Below are 21,530 nucleotides of genomic sequence, written 5' to 3' on the forward strand. Positions count from 1 at the left end.
AGAGGGAGAGACAGCATAAGATGGAAGAGAGTGCAGAGGAACAGAGAGGGGTAGAGACAGCCTAAGATGGAAGAGGGGGCAGAGGAACAGAGGGGAGAGGGAGAGACAGCACAGCACTAAAGCACAGGTTTACAGCTTTACCAGCCTACAGCCTAACCAGCTTTCAAAGAAAACTCTAGTATCAAAAGAGCAGGGCACATTCTAGCAGTTATAACAGTACTGGGAGTCTGCACACAGGACAGGAAGTGTTCTTAGCAGCCTGCCTGCATACCTTCCCTGCCTGCATACCTTCTCTTCTGCCTGTGCATGCAGCTTATCATCTCTGGAGTCTGGAGCAGAAACTTCCCTTCTCCTGGGCTGTGTTGCTGTCTTGTGCGGGGGCGGGGCTCCAACACGGACACATCACATTCTTCTCTCTGTGACTGCATCTGTCCCCTGGCTGTCTCGCTCCAGTGTCTGTGTGCAGCCAGTGACACAGGTGGGGGGGTCAGACTGTCGGGGGCATAAGCTGGCTAGCCGCTTGCTCCTGGTTTGACTGGCGTGGGGCGGAGTTAAAGGCTGGGCCACACGAGGTAAACACTTTACCTGTGTGGCTACTGAGAAGAAGGGGCACGGCTTTAAAGAAGGAGCCTGGCAGAGAAGAGCAGTATTGATTGCTCTATTGGTTGGGGAGAAGTGAAGGTGGAGGCACTGCTGAGCACATGGTAGTGTGCCGAGCACCGGGGACTGAGTCGGGAGATAATATAATATAAAAAAAAAACATGGTCACGGTAGCAGCGGTGGGGGAATGCGCCTCACCACCTCATGGCGCCTCACCACCTCATGGCGCCCCAGGCAACCGCCTATACTTGCCTGGTGGGTGAGACGCCCCTGAGGATGACGCATGTGCAGACAAACATTTCTAAACATTAAACAAAGGGAAAAGTGAGGCTAAAGAAACCTGCCTGTGTTCTCCCACTTTCTATTCTTCACAAGAAAATACATTTGTTTTTTACATCGATATAATTTGATCTGGCTTGCATGTTGCTAAGCAGCAAAGAAATACCTGTAATTAAATTTAATACAGTAATAAACCTTTCATATGTGTCAGTCTAATTTTTGAAATATAATTTCCTAGTCTTCATGAATACTAAGCAATGTATTTTGAGTGTATACTGAAATCTTAAAGCTTTGTGAAGAGACAACACACCAATGCTCAGCTGATGATTCAGTAACGTTGATTACAGCCTGAGGCTCAGATACTGTTACGGTCCATACCCACGATGTAATTTTTTGGTCAACGTTCTTGTAGCGAACAGTCGTTTTCATGATATCGCACACCAGCAGTCAATGAAAACGATTTCACCTATGTTTACCGAAATGTGACCACCCATGGGGATTGTTCATATTCAATGATATCATGACAGATCACTGGACGAGCAATCATTCAGATGTCCATTGACTTCCGTGCAAATTACCATGACCGTTTGAAGAATCATTTACACCGCAGAAATCGCTTGTCATTTACGAGATTGGAGAATGTTCGTTGTTGGCATCTTATCCCCGATGCATCTTCACGTGAGTTCTTGGCTTCACATGGTGCCTGTGAATTCCCTGACTTTGTAGGTAAAGCCTACCCTTGTGAATGCAAGAGAAGTGTGGCCTGCTCCTGGATCCAGAAAGGTTACCACCCCACAGGCTATCAGTTAGAAACTGCCAGAGGCGGGACGATATATAGGACCACACTAATATCATGCATAGGACAAGCGCTATAAAAACAGCTTAGGAGATCTGGGTGCAGCCGGCGCCACCATTGGCCGTAATAGGAATTGCGGCTATAGCGGCGCACAGAGTAATTTGGGTGCCGTCAACGGACGAAGCACAAATTAGTACAAAAAGACAGCAATTAGGCTGCCAGCAATAGCTGAAAGATGAATTACATCTTTCCCCCACTATCCACGGCAGCATGGAGGGGGAATAGTAATTAGCACTGCCGCCGGCTGATTCATAGGTACGCTGCATAGGTAGCCATGAGATTTGCAATGTTTTTAACAGATCTAAGGAAAAGCTGTTGAGAATTATGGTCCTCCTCATTTATTGGGAATGTAACGATGGGCCGGCCTCAAAAAAAATAAAAACATTAAACCTATATTTCCAAATATATTGTTGCCATACATTGTGATAGGGACATCATTTAAACAGTTTAATAACAGGGGCAAATAAAATGTGTGGGTTTTATCTAAAGAAGAACAATTTATTTTAAAACTATAATGGCCGAAAACTAAGAAATAATGATTTTTTTCAAATGTTTTCTTATCTTTCCCATTAAAATGCATTTGGAATAAAATAATTCTTAGCAAAGTGTATTACCCAAGGAAAACCTAAGTGGTGGTGAAAAAAACAAGGTATAGATCATTTTGTTGTGATAAGTAGTAATAAAGTTATTGGTGGATAAAAGGGAGGAGCGCTGACAGGTGAAAATTGCTCTGGAACGATAGGGTAAAACCCCTTGGGGGTGAACTGGTTGAAAAACAAAACTAACTTATGTTAAAACTTTGGCAACATATCTCAAAGGCAACAATAATTCTGGCTTCATTGCAATAGGATACCTTCAGGTTGGACAATCAAGGACATGGAATGAATGCTTCTTGATTTAAAGTGCCCATTAACAGTGCAAGGTTTAGTGATCAATCATGTTTTCATACATATTATTTAGATCACATTGAATGGAATCTGGTGGGCAATTGATCCTGAACAATCACATTATCAATAATCTCCATAAAGAACTGCAAGGATTTTTTCATACATGCGATTGCAGCTGGTTTGGATATCAGGGCCCATATGCAATTCACTTTTTCACCTGAGTTTTCTCCTAGGTGAAAAATTTAAACTTGTCAATAAAATGCATCTTAAGCCACCAGCAAGCAAGAAAATACTCAAAATAATTTTAATAGTACTTTCTCACCTACTTTTTGGTACATTTTTAGTTGAAAAGTTTTGGAAAGATATTTTAAATTGAAGATGAAACATTATCACCTAGGAGAAAACTCAGGTGAAAAAGTGAATTGCATATGGCCCCAGGAGTTTTTTGGATACATTCTATTCTTGTGGATCAATTAGATACAACGTTTTCTTTCTGAGCTGTTAAACCCAATATTTGCCTCATAGTTTTGCTGCCCAGCAGTGAACATTGTATCTACATACTGTATAAAGTTTTCACTCCTTCATTTGCTTTAGTACTAGATGAGTCTCATGGCTGCCTGTATCTATACGGTTTGGTTTAGAATCTGTGGCTGCAGAGGGAGCAATAGTTGCCTGCACAGATTGTAAACATTGAACATCAAATGTAACTTGATCCATCTCCACAGCAGGAGATTTTTCTTTTACTTTCATTGCTTTCCACAGCAGAGCAGATTACTTCAAAAGTGAAAACAGACATATTTACCCAAATACTTAAATGAAACAATAAACATTACGTTAGAGCTGAGAACGGAAAGGGGGGCAAACTATGCAAGCTATAGAATTTACAGCTCATATGTCACAGGATCTGAACTACAATACGATGAAGAGTTAAAGAACTACTACTGTGAATAATTGTAAAATCAAATATACAAATATCAGTAATATACTGTATATAGGATGCAATTTTCCCTCAAATTAGAATGCACTATAAAAATTACACTTTCCTATGTCACTGTCACTTACAGTAATTATTAAAAATCTGCCAGCTCTGACTAGCCCCTTTCCTCATAGGGGGTTCTCAGAGTTCTCTTTATTTTAAAAAGCACTTAGGCCCGGTTCACATTAGCGGTGGCCGTCCGGAATCGCCGTGCCGGAGCCGGACCGCTTTCAGAACGGACGGAACGGACGCACGGCATGGCAATGAAAGCCTATGCGTCCGTTCACATGCGGCCGTTCTGCCGGACCGGAGCCGGACCGGATCCGGGCCGGATCCGGACTCCGGCGTCCGTTCCAACATGCGCTATTTTTTGGTCCGGCTCCTCCGGCAGCCGTATCCGGAGTGGAGCCGGACTGCACCATCCGGCCAATACAAAGCAATGAGAGCCGGAGAGCGCACAACACACTGGCTACAAAAACCGGACGTTCTACCCCACTTCCTATGCATTTTGGATGGGGATCACATGGGCCCAGCGAAGAGTGGGGCAGCAGCGATTTCATGCTGGAGCTCTTTTTGCAACATGTCTGATATGTCTGAAGGAGGCGAACAACAGAAAGAATTCCCAGGTTTATGAGTAAAAAATGCCTGGATCCATGGTCCCAACTGCAGTCTCTGTATCCACGGATGGTCTCCACACGTCCACCTGTCTCCAACAATGACCCCAGACCCTTCTGCTGACCTCCCAGACCCCAGGTAATTAAAAGGATGTTATCTCCTTAAGAAACCGGATCCGGACCGCAACCGTGTTCACACCGCACGGAAACCGGATGCAAACGGACCGGATCCGGACCGGATAGGAACCGTACGGATCAGGTCCGGTCCGGATACGGTGCGGTCCGGACATCCGGTGCGGTTTTTACTAAACCGCAAGTGTGAACGGGGCCTTACTGAATTGCAGCTGCTCAGTCCAATTGCCACAATAGTGTACAAGTGAGCAGATTAGCAGCTTGGCATCTTTGTATAGATCCTTTCCATGGTGTGTTTTAGTACAGAATAAAGGAAATACTAAGAATCCCCATGTTTGCATTAACATGTTTAATTTTTTTTGTGATGGTGCTCCTTTAAAGTGGATCCGAGATAAACTCTTATTCATTGCATAATTGTGTTCCTTACATATAGTTTATAGGGCATTTTTTTTGTTTTAATACTCTCATTACCTATAAACTAAATAAGCCTCGCCCACAGCTTCTCCAAAACGCCAAGCCACTCAGACCCATGTAGCAAGGGCTTATGGGAGCTCAGTCTGGGCAGGAGGAGGAGTGGGTTACTAGCCATTGATTTCAGAGGCAGAGGGGAGGGGGGAGTGAATTTTTCACAGGTTGAGGGGTGGAGATGCAGTTGCAGATTACCTGTGTAATGATGACAAACAGAACATGGCCACTCTATTTGTATCACAGGAATAAATCATCATAAACTGTTGAAGCTGTATGCAGCCAGATTTGCTGTGTAAACTATCTAAACTTTAGATAAGCTTTATAGACAAGTTACTTGTTATAGTTAGTTTTTCATCTCGGATACGCTTTAAGGAACAGGTCCACCATCTGGAAATAAAAAATACACCTACAAGTGAAGATTTTTATCCTGTGATTGACATGTAGACCATGCAATACTGGCCACATGTTTCAGTGGTGATCACTCAATGGCTCATGACAACATCTATGGGGAATCAAACTGAGAAGTTAAGATGGGCTGGTTAATTAAAAAAAAAAAAAAAAAAAGACTGAGACCCACTGATAGTGTAGTATATCAGCAGAAATTGCAATAATTCCTATATTAAAGAAACTCACATAGGTGGGTTGTCTGAGACACAACCAAATAAAGAAAATATGTGGATCTTAGACCTGTCCACACCTGTGACCACTTTGTCTCAATCCAGATGAGAAAAAAAATGAGAAAAAAAACCCCTACCTACTACTAAGGTGGGGCAAACTAGACAAAACTGTAGGAGGTGCCAATAACATAGGGTGGAGACTTACCTCCTTGAAAAAGAATGCTACAGTATTGGCAAACTATGTATACTGGACACAAAACAGACAACGCATTTCACAGGATTACTCACCTCCTCAAGTTACAATACAATATTAAACAGAGTGCCTCTATTTGATCAAGTGACCAGAAAAGACTGTATACATCCTGAGGTAGAAATGGGTCAACCCACAACCAATGAAAGCTGCCTTAAGGTTGCCACACACGATACAATAAAATTATCCGATTTTATGGCAATTCAATAAATATGATATGATCTCCCGAAAAAATCGAAAAGCTTTTTTTTTCATTGCCGTTTTTGTATTTTTATTGATCCGGAATGCTGGAAATGTTTCTTCAATTTTTCTAATGATTGTATGGTGTGTGTTAGATTGTCAGTTTATTAATATACACACCCTAGCAATTTTCTCAGAGTTTCCAATCATTTTTATCATAATTGGGGAAAAATTTTACATATGCATGTAGTACATTGGTCACATTTTTAAAATGTTACAATCAGTCAGAAAGACTGATTGCAATTCCTTAATTGAACAGATATTTAAAAAATTGTATGGTGTGTGTGGCCACCTTCAGCCTGATTAATCCAATTAAGGTTAGCTTATGAGCAAGAGTTTTATTGACATGGATGCAGGCGTGGACTGGCTCGGGAGGACGGGGGCGACTGCCCCCCGGGCCGCTCGAATCTTAAGTAATTAGGGCCGGTGTGCGGGCAAGACAAGTGTGCAGACCACAGGTCCGCAGTGAGTGACACAGTAGAGAGAGCTGTGTGCGCGCGCAGCCTCGTGCGATGTTTGCCACGGCCGCTCACTTCAAGCCACTAAGCCAGTCCCCTGCCCACCCCTGTAACAGAGTCAGACAGACTTAATGAAGATGCGCACGCTCCGCCGGCCAGTCTGACTCTGCCTCCATCCTCTTCAAGTATCCAATCAGGGGCTGAGGCGGCCGTGGCGTGCCCTGGTGCATGGCTGCATCACCTGCATGCACTGCAGGCAGGGTGCTGCATAAGCATGTTCACGCTATTTGGTCGGGACTTTGCTTGTTGACTTGACTCCGCCCCCCCTGGAGCCATTGCCGCTCAGCTGTCTCATCTGTTGAGAGGCAACCTGTGCCTGTGGATCGTAGTCCTGGCTGGCTGGGAGAGGGAGACACCACCTACCTAGCTAAGCAGGGCCGGGCCGAGGCATAGGCTGGAGAGGCTCCAGCCTCAGGGTGCAGTGTAGGAGGGGGCGCACAATTCATTCAGCTGTCATTCCTAATTGTGTTTGAAGCAGAAAGAAATGAGAAAAGGGAATAAATGGCAGTGACTGCTAGCCAGATAACTAGATATTAAGGTGTTGGGGAGGTTGTGGGACCTGTGGCACCTCTTAGTCTAATAGCAATCAGTGTTTGATGGCTCGGGTGGCAGGGATGGAGGGGCGCACTTTGGTGTCTCAGCCTTGGGTGCTGGAGGAGCTTGTCCCGGCTCTGTAGCTAAGCTGTGGAGGAGGAGACAGGAGGAGAGGAGGTCGGGTCCAGGTCGCCAGTGGAGGTTTTTACAAATTTTATTTTTGTACTTCTTGTTGTCACTTACTCACTTTGTTGCCTGCTTGCTGAGTTGCTGTAAATTCTCTGCCCAGGCCAGTGCCCACTGAGTTTTTTGTGATAAATATTCACCCCCACATAATGCAAATCTGACCCTGGCCTAAGGGAAAGTTTTTTTTTCTTGCGGTGTGATTGGCGGCAGGGGAGGGGGGAGGAAGGCGGTTACGCGTCAAGCAGGTAGTTGGGGGGGGGGGGTTGTGTTAGGTGTCAGACCGGTACTTTGTATGGGTAGGCAGGAGGGGGGGTTAGGCATCAGGTAGGTAGTTTGTGTGTGTGTGTGTGTGTGGGGGGGGGGGGGGTTGCTTAAGGTTAGGCATCAGACACAGACAGGTAGATTGTGCAGAGAAAGGGAGTTAGGCATCAGGCACATAGTTTGTGTGTGTGGGGGGAGGGGGTGTTAGTCATCACGAAGGAGGGGTTTAGGGTTAGGCAGCAGGTAGTCTGTGTGGGGGGAGGGGGATGGGGTTAGACATCAGGCAGGTAGTCTTCGGGGGTGGGGGGTGTGGACATCAGGTAGGTAGTTTGTGCAAAAGGGGGGGGGGGGTAGGGTTAGGCATCATGTAGGTAGTTTGTGCGGGCGGTGGGGGGCGGGGGTTAGGTATCAGGTAGGAATTTTGTCTTAGGGTTAGGCATCAGGTAGGTAGTTTGTGGAGGGGTGGTTAGGGTTAGGCATCAGGGGGAGGGTTCAGTGTGAGATTAGGCTTAGGGAAGAGAGGGGTTTGCTGTAATGCCTTTTCCACTCTGAAGTGATCTTATCAGGTCAGAGATAAATTAACAGTGTTATCTAAGATTTTGTAGGGAGGAGAGTGCAGAGACTTATTTTCACGTCATAGGTCCAGGAAGTGGTTAAATGGGCTGCAGGAGAACCAAATGGTTGTGAATGGCATTAGCCTGGGGATCTTCAGTTAATTCTGTAACTGCTAACCATTGTTTACCTGTATAACTGGATTTTTAAAAAAAAATTCAACTTTAATTAAAAACAAACACAAAAACAAATAAACGTGCCATAAACAGAGATCAATGCTGCAAATCTTTAATGTCTTACAATGTATGTTTCCATTTCAGACTGTAGCAAGCTGAGAATTTCCAAAACGAAGTATAAAATTGTTCTTCCCTCTTCTTAGGTAGGTATCCAATGTTCTTGTCTTTAATCACCTTGGGTCCACTACACATAATGCTTGTGCTCCTGGACTAATCAATCGTGAGAAAGCTTACTTTAAGTACACCTGAACTGAGAGGGATATGGAGGCTGCCATATTTAGTTGAATTTAAACAATACCAGCTGCCTGGCATCCTGCTGATCTCTTTGGCTGCTGTAGTGTCTGAATCACACACCTGAACATGTATGCAGCTAATCCAGTCAGACTTCAGCTTGTTCAGGAACTATGGCAAAGTGTTAAGCTATGTACCTACAGCCGGATGGATTGGGGATCTCTGCTAATGAACAATCGTTCCCGATCCATTTGGCCGAATCTGAAATTGGGGATCACAGAAAAATGATCGCCGCAGGTGGCTTACATCGTGAAACATCGTATAACAATTTTTTTGAGTTTGCCATGAAAAAATTGTTCAAAATTTTTTAAATATTTTTTACATAAAAAAATGGGTGTATACTGCATGCTGGAAGTGATTATTTAACCACTTCGCATCCAGACCTTGTTTCCTCCTTATGGACCAGAGCCGTTTTGATGTTTTAGCCATGACCCTAGTTAATCAGCAATAACTTTATCCCTACTCACGACACTCAAATGATCTATATACCGTTTTTTTCAAGACAAACTAGGATTTTATTGGGGGGTATTTTGTACTAAGAAAATAGTTGTTTTCAATTAATTTTAATAGGAAAAAAAGAGGAAAACAATTTAAAATGCACGATTTCTCAGTTTTTATCGGGTCCAGCTTAAAAATAAAAAGTGCTACTGTCATAAAAACCATGCCACTAGTATTATGTCCCCCAGAATAGATAGCCAGATGTGTCACCAGTATCAGCCCCCCCAGGATAGTCAGATATGTCCCCAATATAAGCCCCCTTCCGTGCATAAATAGTAAAAAAAATCCTCCAGCGAGCAGCCTCACTCACCTTACCTCGTTCCTGCGACTATCCTGAAGCCCGAGCCTCTGATCCCCGCTTTGCAGTCAGCCCCGCTATGCCGAATATCCGGTCCCGGCTTGATGACGTCATCAAGCCGGGACCCGGATATTCGGCATAGCGGGGCTGACTGCAGAGCAGGGATCGGAGGCTCGGGCTTCAGGATAGTCGCAGGAACGAGGTAAGGTGAGTGAGGCTGCTTGCTGGAGGATTTTTTTTCAACTATTTATGCATGGAGGGGGACAGATGAAGGATCGTTGCAGTTGACTACTGCATCGATCGTTCATGGGAAGGAAGTGGACTAAGTGGCTATAAGGGAACATGTTCCCTTTCGCCAATTAGTAATGCAGCTGACAGTGCCGTGGGGTGCGCTCTGAAGCGCACTCAGTCGTGCACAGCAGGGCTGCAAACAAGTCAGTATATGTACGTCATTGTGGCTTGGAGGGTGCCACATCTGACGTAGATATACTGTAGCAATGGAGGAAGTGGTTAAAGGTTATTCACTGTGACTTTTTCATTTCCATTTGTAATATTTATTTTTAATATCGATAGCCAACACACATTGGGCTTGATTCACTAAGACAAATAGCATGCCTTATCCGAGTTAACAAGCCTTATCAGAGATAACACACCTTATCGGAGATAACACACCTTATCAAATTAACACACCTTATCAGAGTAGCATAGCGAGCTCTACGAACTTGTGCCTGCGGGTTCGTAGCACTTGCTATGCTACTCTGATAAGGTGTGTTAACTTTGATAAGGTGTGTTAACTTTGATAAGGCGTATTAACTCGGATAAGTCATGCTATTTGTCTTAGTGAATCAAGCCCATAGTGTGAACACCTCCAGAGATATTTGTCTATCAGTCAAGTCACCAGAAAGCCAGATTAGTATGAAAAGTATTGATAAACCCCGCCTCTAGGCTCTGCACTGGTAAATGGGTAATTTTTTTAATCACAGATCATTTATTTTTACAGTTACAGTATTTCAGCAAGGAGAAACTGGAAAATTATAATTTTTTTCTCAGACAGAAAGTAACAGAGCTTGAGGGTGTGTGGTGACTATACAGCTTTCATATGAACATCCAAAGAAATGTTGAGCACGGTATGCGATACTCTTTCATTTGCAGTAATTTCTTAAAGGTATAGCTTTCAAAACCATGACCTCTCCTCCTCAGAAACAGAAAGCCAAGTCCTTCAGGAAATAATTGTTAATACATATAATAAGCATGTTACATACAGCCTTTTTTTTTTTTTTTTTTTTGACTCTACAAGTGTACTTTCACAGCTATATTCATCTGACTTTTTGTACCACATACAGTACATCCTAACCTAATTTGTGTTGATTTTTCAATAATATACTCTCAGGCGCTCAAAATCAATACACTGATTACAAAAGGCTTATTTTCAACAACAGAAGCCTTGACTTTTCTGACCCTGCACATGTCCTGGAGACTTATTAGCACTTTTTGTATCTGAGACATTGGCCTGCCACAAGGCAAGTTACAATGGATGTAATCGGTTGAAAGGTCTTGTGACCCTGTCAACATATTCACCTCTCTCATTCACTACTTGATGGCTCTCTGTCCATACAGACTGCTACAACACTAGATACCACTTTCACACATCTTAACAGACTATTGATTGTTAAATGGCACATTGTAGCTCTAGGGTCTTCGGTGTGATTCTCAGCAAGTAGTCAGGAAGCATGGGGCGTGTACAGTACAGAGTGTGTACAGTATATACTCTCAAAGATGCTACAGGTTTCTTGTACGCAGTCACCTGCAGTATCACATGGCTGCTCAGTAAGCCTAATCCACTTGTCCACAAGCTTTTCTGTGCCACTGCGCAAGCTACTAGCACAGGCGCAGTATGGCCGCGGTCGCTCATGGAATGGGTGCAGCCACCAACAAGAGGTAGCCCCAGCCCTCGACCCCACTGCTGCTGTTGAGGCGGATATGAGAAGTCTCTGAAGCATCCAGAGGCTTCCCTCTGCGTAGGTTAGGTATATGTTTTTGTTTTTTTTTCCAGTACACGGTTGCTTTAAGGTATTAGGGGCTGAGAATCAGCACAGAAGTCAGGTTATTATTATTATTATTGATCTATAAAGCGCAACATATTCGGTGGCGTCGTACAGAGTAAGAAACAAACATGGGGTACGTAATAATACAGACAATGGTATACACAAAATATAGGCACTGGTACATAATATAGATTTGGTACACATAGGAATTAAAGTGACAAATGTATAGCACATTTTTAAGACACAAAAGGATGAGAGAGCCCTGCCTTTCCAAGTTTACATTCTAAAGGAATAGGGATGAAGCAAGAGGTGGGGTAGTATAAAATATGTAGTATAAAAGTATATGTTGCAAGCTGACACACTTGTTACTACTGGGGAGCAGACTACGGAACCTTATGCTATTGCTACATTTTCAACCAAATGTAGTGTGAATTTGTAACAAAGCAACTGAACACTGAAATGAAACAGTTATTAGGCCTGGATCACACATAAATCTGCACATTTGCAGTCCAGTACTTTCCTGTCCTATCAGTTTTTCATCAGTTTCCTATCAGTTTTACCTGATTGGACCGGAAATGTACATCTTTTATGTGTAAACACAGCCATAAAAACACATACAAAACTAATATAGAAACTGACAGGACTGGACTGGACATGTACAGATTTATGTGTGAACAAAGCCATAGAAACACATGCAAAATTGATGTCAACTGTCAAAAACTGACTGGACAGGACACTTATTTATGTGTGAACCAAGCATTAGCTAGTTGGCTATGTAACACTGATTTGTCAAATCATAGGGCAGCATGGTGGCGTAGTGGTTAGCACTCTCGCCTTGCAGCAGTGGGTCTCCGGTTAGAATCCCGCCAGTTCAACATCTGAAAGGAGTTTGTATGTTCCCCCTGTGTCTGTGGTTTTCCTCCAGGCACTCGGGTTTCTTCCCATATCCCAAAAACATACAAATAAGTTAATTGGCTTCCCCTAAATTGGCCCTAGACTACGATATATATACTACACGATAGAAGCATACATAGAAATATTACTATGTGTAATGCCTGGCAGATCTCCTGTTTTTTTTTCAGCCACTATACCCCAATTTAGTGCCGTAGCTCTGAGCTCGGCCCAAGTCTTCACCTATAGACAAACCCCCGCTTGAACAGGACACTGAATATGTCTACTGACTTCGGTTACCCCCAGGTCTTAACGTGCAAGGTATAGAGGCTGAGGCCAGGAAAACCAGAGTACCACCAGAGCAAGCAAGACTATGCAGCTGGGTAATATTATGTAGTAGAGCGGAATGCTCTTGTGAAGGAAGTACACAGATCACACCAGGAGCTATGAACAAGGCAGCAAGAATGCTCTGAGCTTCATATAACCACCACAATAAACAAGACACAATGGTTGCTCAGTGCGACCGCAGCACTGAGCATCTGATGTCCATCAGATGCGACCGTAGCACTGAGCATCTGATGTCCACCACACTGAGTAACAAATTCAGACAACAGACAGACGGTATGCTTGCTAGTTAACAAGACACAATGGTTATTCAGTGCGACCGCAGCACTGAGCATCTGATGTCCACCACACTGAGTAACAAGGACAGACAACAGACAGACAGACGGAATGCTTGCCAATCTAATCGCTGCCCCAGCGATAGCAAACATCCACACTGGCACGGACAAGACAAACAAGTAGGAGCGTAACCAATAGCAACCGCAGCCTATAGTTACGTTCACAGGAACAGGACAAGCAAGAATCCTACCAGTCACCAACGTGGTGAAGGCAGTCTCCAAACTGTCAGGATTGGAAAAGACTTCACTGTACCCCTGCGGGTGCAGATAAAGTCCAAGCAGGAAAAGCAATATGATATTCAAACTTTACACAAAAGGTGAGAGGAGAAGCAGGGTTTTCTATGGACATCAGCCAATGAGAGCAGACATGCAAATACCCACACAGCTGAATGGTAATCACGCAATCCCGTGTTAGGCTGATTTAAGACTGCAAGCTGCCTGTGAATGGAAAGGACTCATTACAAATGAATGCCAAATTATGCAACCATATGCATGTAAGAAATTCACAGCTGTCTGGCTGCAGTTCAACTGCAGCAAGCCATAGGTGGATTCATGACAACATCCTGAGCTACTCTGAACTGCAGAGTGATTGCAGATGGCAATGACACTCATTGCGAATGCAATCAAAACTAAGCAACCAAATGCAGGCAGAGAAATCAAAACTGCTCGTTTGCAGCTCCACTGCAACCGACATGACATGCTCATATAGTATAAGGAGGGATCCTTATACTATGGTAGGAATTAGATTGTGAGCTCTTCTGCGGGACAGTTAAGTGAAAAGACAATATACTCTGTACAGCGCTGCAGAAGATGACGCCGCTATATAAAATACTAAAATAATACTAATATTTTATCTTTAGTAAAAAAGAAAAAAAAAGTCATGAATTATGGAAAAAAAAATGTGACCAGAAAATAAATGTATGAGACAATTAATTGTATGTGTAGTACCCTATTAGCTCAATACGCATTAATGGCACATGTGTTGCTATAATAACATGCAGTACACCACTTGTGTACACTGGTAGCTCAAATTAGTACTGGTAAAACTGCTGTGCTCTATCTGCGCATGGGAAGTTTACCGCTGCTACATGCATCAGGTCCCTTACGTCACAAGTCATTTCAAGTACACTTTAAAATTAGGACTAATGATAAATAAAGACTAGTGCTAAGTAAACCAAGAAAACTGAGTAGCTGCTGATCAATTGCCTGGCTGCTGGTTAATTCACCAGAAACCACTAAGTTTGGTTAGCTCATTTTCAAGTCAGTTGAAGCCTGTATGCTTACTTGAATTGTAAGGTGCCCATTAACGGTACAATTTTCCTGCAGATTTGATCTTTCGACATGATCAAAACTAATTGAAAATCAATTATTGATTGTTCCCATTAGCAGAACGATTTAAGAAGTTTTTACATTCCGACTCGATCATAAAATCCAACTTTTGGTTCGATATTTTTTCCTTTTCCAAACAACCAAATAATCGTATCACATTGAATGGTGCCACAAAAGGTGAAGTTTTCTATACAATTCGATCATAAAAATCATGTTGAAAGATCAAATCTGATGGAAAATGTGTACCGTTAATGGACATCTTACAGCTAATCTCTACTAATAACTGCATTTCTGATCCCCAAAAAATTACATATCTGTTTATTTATAGCCATAAAGTTCCCAAGCATTTGTTAACACCATTTGCAATTTTATACATACATTCTGACATTTGGAATATTGAACATTAGGGATCTAAAGTTGGCCACTCAGTCTTCGGAACAGATTGGAAGTAGAACCACAGGCTTTAGTGTTTTGATCTAATAAGCATGGGCGTCCGCACGTATGGCAAATTGGGGCATCTGCCCGACCCTGGCCACCCGCTGACCCCCCCCCCCCCCCCCCCCCCGGCCGCGTGCCCATGCGAGACGAGGTAAGTTCCGCCCGCTGCCCAGTCGCTGCACATTTCATTCCGGACTCCGGAGGGGAGAGCGAGAGAGGGAGGTAGAGCCCCCTAAGGGGAGGGAAGGGGGGGGGGGGGAGACGTCCGCCCTTCCCCACTATGCCCATAACTCTCCCTCTTCTCTGCGCTGCTCCCCTCCTGCTGGGGCACACCTGGCTACCTATTCTGGGGACATATACACCTGTCTACATATACTGGGGACATATACACCTGGCTACATATACTGGGATATATACCCCTGGCTACATACACTGGGACATATAACCCCTGGCTACATATACTGGGACATATACACCTGCCTACATATACTGGGACATATACACCTGCCTACATATACTGGGACATATACACCTGCCTACGTATACTGGGAACATATACCCCTGGCTACATATACTAGGGACATATACCCCTGGCTACATATACTGGGACATATACCCCTGGCTACATATACTGGGACATATACCCCTGGCTACATATACTGGGACATATACACCTGCCTACATATACTGGGGACATACACCTGCCTAAATATACTGGGGACATATACACCTGACTACATATACTTGGCACATATACCCTTGAATACATATACTGGGCACATGTACCCTTGACTACATATACTGGGCACATATACCCCTGGCTACATATACTGGGCACATATACCCCTGACTACATATACTGGGGTCATCTATACCTCTGTCTACATATACTGGGGACATATACCCCTGGCTACATATACTGGGGACATATACCCCTGGCTACATATACTGGGCACATATACCCCTGGCTACATATACTGGGCACATATACCCCTGACTACATATACTGGGCACATATACCCCTGCCTACATATACTGGGCACATATACCCCTGCCTACATATACTGGGCACATATACCCCTGCCTACATATACTGGGCACATATACCCCTGCTTACATATACTGGGCACATATACCCCTGGCTTCCTGTTCTGGGGACATCTCTACCACTGGCCACCTATTCTGGGGACATCTATTCCACTGGCCACCTATTCTGGGGACACCTATAGACCTGGGGCTACCTATTTTTGGGGAACCACTGCTGTCATATTGAGTGTATTTTGGGGAACTGCTGCCAGGTGAGAGGTGTCTACCATGTTAAGGGGGCATTCTGCCTATTTATGTGAAATGCTGTCTATTTATGTGCCTCATGACTGCTGAATTTGTCTTGTTGGGGGCCTCATGGTTACTGAATTTGTCTTGTTGGGGGCCTCATGATTTGTTGGGGGCCTCAAGATCGCTGAATTTGTCTTGTTGGGGGCCTCATGATTGCTGAATTTGTCTTGTTGGGGGCCTCGTGATTGCTGAATTTGTCTTGTTGGGGGGGCCTCATGATTGCTGAATTTGTCTTGTTGGGGGCCTCGTGATTGCTGAATTTGTCTTGTTGGGGGCCTCATGATTGCTGAATTTTTCTTGTTGGGGGTTACATGATTGGTAACTGCGAGACTATGGAAAAAGATAATTCATGATCATATGAGACAATAGCATTAAGCCTACTTTTTCAGCTTTTTAAAACAGAAAATGAAACTGGGAGGTTCTAAAAAAAATGAATACATTTTTCAGGAGTAGGATGGATGAAATTGTTTATCTTCACAGTTTATTTTCAACTTGAATTTTTCATAATGTTCATGTATGAGTTAAAACGTTTGTATTTAGTTTAAATTGCTGTTGGCACTTTGTGATAGTAAAGTGACTTTGCAGTTTGGGCACTCGACCTCCAAAAGGTTCGCCACCACTGTCCTAATCTAATGTCCCACCATTGCTAGGTTCATGTAAACTTGTCTCCACCCATGACCACACCGACATTCTGGTTCATGACCACACCCATTTTCCAGCGCTGCATGCCGTACCCCATTTTTTTGGCGCCACACGGCTCCACCCCCAAATGTTCGCCGCTCTTATTCCTCTTATTTCTGCGGACGCCCATGCTAATAAGTCAGGTTTAAACTAAAAATGTGGGTTTGACCATCTCAGTTGCCAAAGAAAAACAGACATACCACTCTGCCCTAGGTTGCTTCAATCTCTCCTGGGTTGTCTAAAACTTAATATATTGGCACAAACACTACTAAATAAACAAAATATTGGTTTCTTAGGCACCCGAAGCCCAAATCAAAATCAACATGGGAAAAGGAGGGGGGGGGGGGGGGGGGTTGGGGTGGATAACCTATATACCAATTCCAAAAACCACAGTTTTCTAAGTTAGTTTGGAAAGTAGCAGGCACAGATGGTGACAGTTGCAGTAACAAAAAGCGGTCTGATCTTTTCAGTAACAAAAAGCAGTCTGATCTAGCTATTACTTCAATTTAGACTTACTTCCTTTGCCTAAGCAATCTTTAGTAGCTCAACTCCACCACTAATGTGATTAATTGCTAAATGCCTGTCAGCGATCCCTGACACACTGAGGAACGGGCTCACTAATATAACAAGTAACATAGTAGCATAAGACCATGCTTAACGGCACACATCTGCGGTAGGCTGCACAATTAATTGCACTGCAAATTTACTGCATTACTCACACAATAGGGAATTCACTATTGAATCTTTTAGCGACAGACTGCAGGCCACCGCTACTAATCATATGATATTTTAGATGTACCATTCAGCCATTACCAGTCACCCACATGCTTCAGTCATTAAGGCTAATGAATATGTAACGTATTCTGAAAACCAGTCTACAGCTGGAATAGCTGCAGTTTCTTGCAGTACCTGTAACAAGTTTTATATTATTGCTTCATAACTTTCCGAGCTGCAGCTATGTATTCCTGGCAGAAAGGTATAATGATTAGCCAGCTTGATGTCTGACCTGTACTAAGAAATATGTGTAGCAGAGTGGAAATTGCTTGCTGCCTCTGACTCAGATACCAATATGAGCAAATCCCCAACATGAGGATGTGTGGACTTTGAAGTGTGCCAGCCTCCACAATCTGGGCTTAACCCCCCAATCCCCATCTAGGTACTGGTATGCATTTTAAATGTCACACATCATGGAGCATGAAAGGAAAATAAACAATAATAACATGGGCTGCAGTCTGGTTTGACATCCACTATTCCACAATTGTAAGCTAAGACATCTGGAACACGACATGTAGCTGAGTTGTGATTCATTCTGACACTGTGCGATCTGCAGCTGCATTACAGGTACACTATGTATCATGCAAGAATTTGGCAAATTGTTATCACATTTCTTTTCCAACATTAATTTCTCACAAAAATAACCTATATACATTCCCATAAGACTAGTACATCTCCCTCTCTTACTACATAATATAATATGGTGCATGAATGTAAATGAGTACACATAACATATGGTATATTTACCTTGGGGTCGTGTCAACTTTCACCGTCTTGTTTTGTTAAAGTGAACAAACACCACTCACTGTATCTGCCCTGTTCGAGAACTAACTCATTCAAGGGTTACTTTGCTGAAGCATGAAGGATGCCAAAAATGTTTAAGGCTGCTTGTAAAAATGCTGAATGCCAGCTCAGCTGGTGAACCTGCAGAGCTGTTGTCACTGACTGTACAAACTAGAGGTGAGCAGTGAAAAGACCTTGAAAATCCTGAATCCCCACCTACCTCAGATATCTCAACCAATCAGCTGTGAGGCTGGCTGGCTGTAAAGAAAGTGAAGGTGGCAAAAGTTAATCGAGGAGGCAAAGAATGGAACAGGACTATAGATTTGTGCTAAGTGTATGTGGGGAAGTTATAATAAGAGTTACATACTCAAGAGTCACATTATATAAAGATTTCTTACAAAATCCCTTTTAGATTGTACTGGGATTGCAAAAATCATGAACAGACTCTGTGTTATTGTTGCCAAGTCTCACTACTGATGGTTGATTGCATTATAAACCTACATGCACCCTTGGGGTATCAGGACTTATATGTGGCTGGATTAAGCCAAGTTTGAGCATTGTTCCTCTGCACGTGTTGGATTCCTTTACATCCCACAAGGATGTTTGGTTTCTTTGGAAACCAAAATGTCTTATAACAGAAGTCACTATGTAGTACCAGTACGACCTCACAGGCACAACTTGGACATATTGCTAGTAACGCGATGCCTTGTTTCCACTTGCAGCATGTATGCATTTCCCATGTGCATTTTTCCTCACATTAAACGCACATTTAAAATGCACACGTACAGGTTTCAGCAGCAGCACAATGAACAGGAACAACAGGCTGCAAATTCTATTTTTTATACGGACATGAAAAAACGCATTATGGCCCTTATTCAATTCACTTTTTACACCTTATACATAAAATGCATTTTAAGCCTCTGGCAAGCAAGAAGATAATTTTGACAGCAGTTTTTACTTACTTTATGGTACTTTTTCAATTGCAGAAAAAGCTATTTTAAACAGGAGATTAAAAATTATATCATAGGAAAAAACGTTTGTGTTGCTATGGTACGCATTACTGCGGGACTGTGGTAACGTCCGCAGTGCTAAAGGGTTAACATTCAGTGCTTCAACCACGTTAGTAACAGTAAAATTGCTGTGTGAGGGATCGCACACAAACTTTATGACACTGATGTGAATCAGGCCCTATATGCTTATACACTAGAACACTACCTGTGCTGTTTCAAGACAAGACAAATAACAATTATATTGCACTTTTCTCCCTGCGGACTCAAAGCACTTGAGCTTCAGCCACTAAGGTGAACTCAGTAGGTAGTAGCAGTGTTAGGGAGTGTACCCCAAGGACTCATTGCTGAATAGGTCCTGGCTTACTGAACAGGAAGAGATGAGATTTGAACTCAGGTCTCCTGTATCAGACGTATATCTTTTATGGACCCATTTGCACATGGGCTCAACATGGTTTCTCTGTGTTTCCCAGCATTCAAGTTTGATTTGCACTACAGAATGCAGATGCATTGCCATTCATGCGACACAACTCCATGCATCTGCCTCTGAGTGTAGAACGGACCTCCAGAGATGATACAGTGTTTCCATACAGTACGGATATGCTGCCACTCCCGCAGTTGTGATCCAAACTGCCACATCTAATGGATTTTGCACTGTAACGATTGGTGTCAGCAACACAGATTTTTCTGATTATTGGTGATCTGCAGTATCACCAATAATACAGATGCTATACCTGATTATGTGGTGATCTGCAGAATCACCAATAATACGAGTATAGTTAGACACAGGACACCTAATGTGGTATTGTGTTTGGTGCAACAGTAATAAGAGAAGTTATCTCCCGAGGAGTGGGAGATACAGACAATATTGCAGCCAAGGAGCCCATGAAGGGCAGGGGATTCAGACTGCACTGCAGCCAGTGGACGCCTGAGCAGCAGGGACCACTGACGATGTTAGAGAGTATGATCAACTGAAGGGCAGGTGATCAAGACTAAGCAATAGCCTAGGATCCCCTGAGGAGCAGGGAATACAGACTATACTGCAGCCAAGAATTCCCTGAGGAGCAGGGAATTCAGATAGTACTGCAGCCAGTGGACACCTGAGGAGCAGGGACCACTGACTGTGCTGCAAGTGAGGTCACAGGTGGAATTAGTGATTATGACTGTACTACAGCCAAGGATTCCCTGAGGCGCAGGGAATCAGACTGTACTGCAGCCAGTGGACCCCTGCGGAGCAGGGACCACTGACTGTGCTGCAAGATGATCTCCTGAGGAGCAGGTGATCAACAGACACTATTTGCAGCTAACAGACACCTGAGGAACAAGTGTCACAGACAGTACAGCAAGACTGATCACCTAAGGGTTAGGTGACAGCCCTTAAGATTGCCCTCACTAGTGGTAAGACCCACTAGTGAGGACAGAAAGGTAAGACAAGCAAGGTCAGCAACGAACGGACAGATACAGTACAGAGGCGGAAGATTGATTCGGTATCTAGGTACAGGCAGAGTCGGCAACAGTAATCAGATAGGCAGAAGTACCGAATCAGTAAGCGAGAGAGTAGTCAGGAAAGAAAGAGATCATAACAGATAAACAGTAGTAAAATAGCAATATCCTAGTCTAGGTGTGACGTCCTTGGTTTCAACACCTGGGAACTAGACTAACAGATGTACAGTAGTGATATAGCAATATCCTAGTCTAGGTGTGAAGTCCTTGGTTTCAACACCTGGGAACTAGACAAAAGAATGGTACACAAGTCTATAATACAATAGTACTAAAAGCTATCAACGGAATCTGACTAAGTGTGAATTCCCAGCTCCGGCTGGTTCTAACACACTGTAAGATCTGACTAGGGTCTGAGCGCTCACACGTAAGCATTCGCAACAGCAGACAACTTGCAACTGACAGGCAAGTCCTATAAATACCCAGAGTGCTCCACAGCGCCGCCCCAGTCACTCAGCCAATCCGGAGCATAGCTGGAGTCAGCTGACCGACATGATCAGCTGACTCCCCCTTTACTTGCATAAAGGTCCTGTCGCCTGGTGCGCACGAGCGTAGTTCTAAATCTGTGTGCACTAGAAGGACCAGGCGAACCAGCAGCATGTAGCTGCGCGGCAGAAGCTGCCAGCTGGAACACGAAGATGGCCGCCATGCCGCTTGCCCATGCGGCGGCATCTCCGCTATCCTTTACATGCATGTGGAAAAACACAAAACAATGCATTTGCCATGAAATAAGGTCTTATTCGTCAAGCTGATTAAAGGAAACCTTAAGTATAA

At 43.6% G+C, this 21,530-nt stretch overlaps 1 protein-coding gene across 4 annotated transcripts in view; it reads right to left on the reverse strand.

Annotated features, from left to right (window-relative positions):
• STARD8 (StAR related lipid transfer domain containing 8) overlaps positions 1-21,530 on the reverse strand; it is a 346,992-nt gene that overhangs the window by 188,043 nt on the left and 137,419 nt on the right. The window contains exon 1 of one of the 4 annotated variants that reach the window (XM_068247664.1): positions 18,214-18,221. The exons of the other annotated variants lie outside the window; for them this stretch is intronic. The gene's annotated coding sequence lies outside the window, so the exon portion shown is untranslated. Of the gene's footprint in view, positions 1-18,213; positions 18,222-21,530 lie in introns of those variants that run through there. 4 annotated transcript variants of the gene reach the window in all.

This window comes from Hyperolius riggenbachi, chromosome 8 (genome assembly GCF_040937935.1).
Source record: "Hyperolius riggenbachi isolate aHypRig1 chromosome 8, aHypRig1.pri, whole genome shotgun sequence".
Lineage (NCBI taxonomy): Eukaryota > Metazoa > Chordata > Amphibia > Anura > Hyperoliidae > Hyperolius > Hyperolius riggenbachi.